The sequence below is a fragment of the Echinops telfairi genome, unplaced genomic scaffold, assembly GCF_000313985.2.
Source record: "Echinops telfairi isolate 266 unplaced genomic scaffold, ASM31398v2 ScPeMD7_5;HRSCAF=22, whole genome shotgun sequence".
Lineage (NCBI taxonomy): Eukaryota > Metazoa > Chordata > Mammalia > Afrosoricida > Tenrecidae > Echinops > Echinops telfairi.
The window spans coordinates 18,527,595-18,533,995 of NW_022103901.1; the positions used below are offsets into that span (position 1 = coordinate 18,527,595).

Sequence of the window (6,401 nt, forward strand, 5' to 3'; positions counted from 1 at the left end):
ACCTTACGCAAACATAAATCAGTAAAGAGAGCTTTTAGTCTCACACCTATGTTATACCTGGAGAACTGGCTTGTCACACACACACTTCTCTGCTTGGAGACAGTGTTGTTTCAAGTCCAGACAAGACACAGCACTGCTGCATCAGGTAAACATGTGCACAAGGGAAGATGAAGCATGGGCTCATAGACAGCGGCCAAATGGAAATCAAAAGGACTTTCTCTTTCAGAGTTCCCCTATCTTTATTTATAGCAGGTATCCAATGATTTCTTTAATTACATCACATACTTCTGAGCCCATCCCCGAGCTAGTCTGCTGTCCTTTTCTCTGACTATTTTGTAAATCCAAGCAATCCCGGGTACTAAAGAATCATCTGGATTGGGATCACACAACAGAGCACAGATGGACACGAGTACTTTGAAGTAGCTCAGGAGACTACGGTGACCATAGAATATTAAGACAAATGCTTCCATTGCTGCTACTACTTGGATGGTAAATTCTTGTAGTAATGCGAGCTTAGGTGGTTTAAAGGGATAATCTGTCAGAAAATGAATTGTCAAGAAAAATGCTCCACCCTGATAGGGCCTGTCGTTAGGCCCCATTATTGTAATTGCCAAGAGAACACAGCATCTCCCACAGGACCTGCTGAACACTGTGCTGGGGGATCCCATGCCAGGTCATTCAATTCCTTGTGGATTCTCTTTGGAGCCTTCCTGGGAGGCGGGTGGCAGTGGCCCCTGGGAGGGGACAGGGGAAGGGATGTGGACAGGGAAGGGGTAAGGGAATACAAGGCTAGCCTCAGAAATCATGGGTCTTCCACAAAAAACCTGGAGTTCAGGAGCGCGGGCTGGATGGTACCTGCTGAGGACCGAGGCAATTCAACATAATCTAGTTTTGCATACCTTTTGAAATTGTTCTTGTTTAAGTATTAACTGTATGAAATAATAAGCTACCTTTTGGTAGTTTTTATAATGAAACAATCAAGGGCAGCAAACCACTTGTTAAATTATTTTAATCCCACCACTGAATGTAATCACCTCTGTGATGAGATCTGCTAGGAGCCACCAATTAACTAAAGAGGAGTTTCATCAGATGTATGGTCTGTTTTCATATATATGGACATTTGGTCAAAGTTCTCTTGCTTCTTGGTTGATGTAGCTCTTGCACCATGCCCATCATCTGACCTGTGAGTCTTTATATTTGAGCCAGTGGACTTCTATATCGCCTGCCAATAATAATATTTTCTCCCACTTACTTATCCAGAACTGATGTGGAAAAAAAGGCAGTTTGATGGGTTAACAGAGCTATGGCTAAAAAAGGCCTATTAAATAATTCACTGTGTTGCATTAAGGTTTTTTGTGTGTGTATGGCTTTCTATATATGAAATCCAGGATAGGTAAATCTATAGGCACAGCAAATGTATTAATGGTTTTATGGGGATATGGCAGGGAAGGTTGAGGGGAAATAATGAACTAACAGCAATGAGTACAAAGAAAGAAGATAATACAATTGGTTGTGGTGATTATTGTACAATTCTTTCTGATAGGATTTTACTGCTGGGTTGTATGAGATGTGGATTCTGTTCCAATCTAACGGTTTTCAACAAAGAAATGCAGAGTTTGCTCTTGCCTTCTTGTTTTCTGACTCCGGATCGTTGTGCGTTTCTTTCTAGTGCTTTGCACTGTGTTTTCAAGCAGTCTTTTGTTTTTTTACAGGTGTTCTTACATCATCATTTCTTCCATCCATTTTATTGACTCGATGTCCAAGAGCAAATTTCAGTTTTTTCTAACATTTAATTTTGTCTTTTCCTTCTTTCCTGTCTTTTAAAGGACCTTTTGTTTTCTTTATATATTTCTGATGTCAGCCCACAACTCATCTACTTTTTTGTCCTTAGTGTTCAATAGGTCAGACCTGGATTTAGATGGTCTTTGAATTTAGATGGGTTAGATAGAGGGTCACTATGAATCAGAAATGACTCAGTGGCATTGAAATTCTAGACTATATCTTGTAGAGCAAGAATTGATAGAAATTTGGGCTTTCATGCACTTATGTTAATTTTCTTCAGTTTCAACCCGAAGCAGTGTATAAGTAATTGATGGTCTGGTCTACAATCTGCTCCTTGCCTTGTTTTGGCTGATATTCTTGAGCTTTTCCATCACTGACCAGACTAAGCAGAAAGGGGGGACAATGCAAAGAACCCCAAATCAAAAAGGAGATGGAAATACACTGAACCCATACTTCCCTAGCACAAAGAAAAGTGAAGGGCAGATAAGACAGATCCTTTTCAATGGCACCATTGACCTGTTACAACTCCTGTCATAATTATAAAGGACTTCAATATAAAGGTAGAAGAGGGCATCGGTACCACTTTGGTGTCTTTTGTTTGCTTGTTTGTTTGTTTGTTTACCAGAACTCTGAACTCATATTTAACCCTCTGGTATAAATAACTGAGTAAGTATATTGAAGACATCTAACTTTGAGGTTGGAATGGAAGTGCAGAGTCAAAATGTACCATGAGAGTGGGTAGATTTTTTTTGTTATTAAGGAAGAAATTTATTAATAACAGTTATTATAAAACAATCTTCATTTCATGTCCACCAATAATCCTTGTGGTGTAGACAAAAGGAATATTATTTGTGCATTTCCACTCCATTCTAACATTGCCAGAATTCCTTTTTATAAAGTTGGAGATCTTTAAATTTTCTTTTAAGAAGCCATACCTAAAATACGTCCTAACTGCACTGTATCTTTGACAAATCTCAATCAGCAGGTTCAGTAGTAGCTGAAGACATTTATCTTTAAATTGACCTTTCCTTGTTTTTCAGGATCAAGAGCAACTTATCAACTATGGAAAACTACTTTTTTCCTTAAGAGTATATGAATTCAGCCCAGAAGGATCTCTTCACAGTCAGCAGGGTATTTCTTCCGCTGCTACTTTTGTCAAGACTCCATGTCAATCCCAACCACTTCCTTCTCGCCCTGAAGTGTTGCTTCTGTCCGTGTATCTTCATTACGATCTTCAATGTCTGCCAGCTCAAAAGGTGGTAAAGGATTCCTCCAATACTGAAAGGTACTATACTGCCAAAATGCTTCATGAGGCTGCTCCCCCCTCCGCTCCCCAGTCTCCGCTCTGCGTCGATCCCTGAACGCCCCACCCCTTTGCCTCCACTGCCCCTCTGGGGTCAGGAGCCCAGGAGTTCCTCCCCAGTCCCGCAGGGTCAGATGGTGGCTCGCTGGTCTCTAGGCTGTGGCTCCTACGCGCTGTCCCTATGCTCCTCACCGCCTGGGTCGCCTAGAGAGTGGGTAGATTTGAAGGAACTATTGGGAGAGGCGGTAGAGGGCTGACTGTGGGCCAGGGAGTTAGCATTGACTCAATGGCAGCGAGTGAGTTGTTTCATTTCTTTGAAACACAGTAAAATACAAAGAGATGAAATGAGATCATACATCAAATGGGGCAAATAGATCCAGAGCATGTCTTAGAAAAAGATTATTTCCATGTCATGCCCGCCCTCCCCCTGGACAGGCCCTGCAGGAGCAGTCTCGTGCACACTACTGAGTGCTCATCCCTTCCCTTCCTCCTGAGCTCCCAGAATCCATGCGGTATTCTCCTATTGTGGGAAAACAGCAAGCAGGGCCTTCTTTCAGGACGTTTGCATTTTCTTTTCCTCTTTGCCGTTAGGAGAGGGTGGACACTTCTTGTCATTCATCTCCACAGCTGGTTCCTTCTGGTCATTCAGGTTCCAGTTGCAGACTAACTTCCTAAGAGAGATTGTCCTTAGTCACCTGCTTACAGTAGCCCGTTCAATTCTGCCCTCTCAAATTTATTTCGCTCACTACATTTCTAGGAATCTGCGATTATTTTGGGGGGTCACTTGTTGTTAGGTGCCCTCAAATCTGTTCCAACTCATGGGGACCTTATCTACAACAGAAGGAAGTCCTGACTTGTCCTGCACCATCCTCACAATTGTCCCTCCCATTGGAACCCAGTGTCGCAGCCACTGTGTCAATCCATGTGATGTCGATCATCTGTCTCTGCCTTTCTCCTTTAGCGAGCATGATGTCCCGGGGCTGAAAGTCACTTGCTTGATTCTGAATATGATTAATGTGACTTCCCTATGGACGGGGCTATTTCATATGTTGCTTCTTATAGCAGCCTTATTATATGTTTGGTCAGTTGAAAACTGAAGAAGTGGCAGAATTTTAAAACTTCTTCATCACCAGATTTAATGGTTGATGCATGAATTTGAATAACAGGTGTATTAACTGGATTTCCTTGTAGCTATAGATATGATCCTGGCACAGATAGCATTGTACTACAAAATAGTAAAAAAGAGGGAGTAATGTAGTTACAGAAGGTCCAAATTGATAAGAACTTGAGTGAATGTGATGCAATATACAATAAGAACGAGTTTGGGGGTGGGGGAATGATGGGATTAGGAGAACACACTGGAAGTAATGCAAGCAGGTGCAAAGGTTCATACTGTCATCTACACAATCCTACAATGATAGTGATCAATGAGTAGATGCTGGAGGGACATGCAAGCTGAATAGGGCTTGAGAGGGAGAGTTGGAATAGCCTCAAAGATCTATATGTCACATTACATACATATATATTTGTATGTATATGTATGTGTGTGCTTTTGACAAAGGCTATTTGTACACGAGTGTTTTCCATTGCTGAAATTGTATCCATGGATATTGTGGAGCAACCAGAAAGAAATTTGATGAAAATTTATTAGACATAACCAAATGCCTTGAAGGAATAAGCCACTGGTGCAGAAGGCTCAGGACCCTAGCCTACCATTTCAACAATTTCAAGATATAATATATGATCAAGATCTGACAGTACTGAAGGAAGAAGTCCAAGCTGTCTCATAGCATTAGTCAAAAACAAGACCCCAGCATTCCAACTGAAATATTTCATCAAGCTGATGCCACACTGGAAGCACTCACTCTTTGTCAAGAAATCATGAAGAAAACTTCATGGCCAACTGACAAGAAGGCTTCCATTTTTGTGCCCATTCCAAAGAAAGGTGACCCAGTAGAATGTGGACATTGTAGAACAATGCCACGAAAACACATGTAGGTAAAATTTTGCTGTAGATTATTTTTAAAGTTGTTGTATTAGAACATTCACAGGGAATTGACAGAAATTCAAGACAGATTTAGAATAAGAACTAGGGCCATCCCAGCTGATGTCAGATGGATGGATCTTGGCTGAAAGCAGAGAATACCTAACAGATGTTCACTTGTGCTTCATTGACTATGCAAAGGCATTCAACTGTGTGTGACATAACAAAATATGGGTAACATTGAGAAGAACTGGAATTTCAAAACACCTAATTGTGTTAATTTCAAACTGAAAGGTAGTCATTGAGACAGAACAAAAGAATACTGTGTGGTTTTAAAATAAGAAAAGTTGTGCATCAGGGTTTTATCTGTATTCCTTGGCCCTGGACACTGAGTAATTGGAGAAGCTGAACTACTTGAAGAAGAATGTGGCCTAAAGATCGGAAGGAGGGTTACGTGGCCATTACATAAGCTCCTGTCAACTTGTGAAGGGGTGGAGTCTAGCCTGTCAAACAGGTCGTAGCTTGATGACCTCATTTGGAGGTGCAAAGGAGACAAATAGCTCACTGGAGGCCAGTCCTTCCCCCCCGCCCCCACTCTCTCTCTGCTTCATCTCCCTGTGAGACATTCCTGCTGACAAGCCACACGAGCCCTGAGCTGGAGGAGCCACGTGGAGACCCACACCAACACTGAGATCCTTCTACCGCCACTGGATCTACAAGATTTTCCACCCCCTGTCCTGTGATCTTCCTGCACTGGGCATTATTGTGTGGCTGCATGAGTTCAAAGAGCAATTTCTGGTCTAGTATTGGACTTATGGACTAGTATTGGAATTATGGACTCTATCTGGACCGGGCTGGGGTATTTCTCAATATACAATTACTCTTTGTTGTAAAGCTCTCTCTTACACACATAGGAGTGTCTCTGGATTTGTTTCTCTAGTCAACCCAAACTAACACAGGTTAGTAACAACATTTGATATGGAAATGACATAGCCTTGTTTGCAGAAAGCAGGGAGACATGAAGCACTTACTAATGAAGATCAAGGACTGCAATCTTCTGTATGAATTATAACTCAATGTTAAGCAAACAAAATTCCTCAAAACTGGACCAATAGACAACAGCATGATAAGTAGAGAAAATGGTGAAATTGTTAGGGATTTCATCTTGCCTGGATATAAAATCAATGCACAGGAAACAGCAGCCAAGAAATCCAACAAGGGAAAGTTGTGTTTAAGAATGGAAGACCAGTGGTGTGAGTGGCAAAACAGGGAGGGTAAAGGGAGAATGGGTAGGAAAGAGGGAACCGATTACATGGAACTGTGTGTGACCTC

At 41.7% G+C, this 6,401-nt stretch overlaps 1 pseudogene; it reads right to left on the reverse strand.

Moving 5' to 3' along the window:
• Positions 1 to 272: 272 nt before the first annotated feature.
• The window catches only part of LOC101649725, a 13,608-nt pseudogene continuing 7,479 nt past the window's right edge, over positions 273 to 6,401 (reverse strand).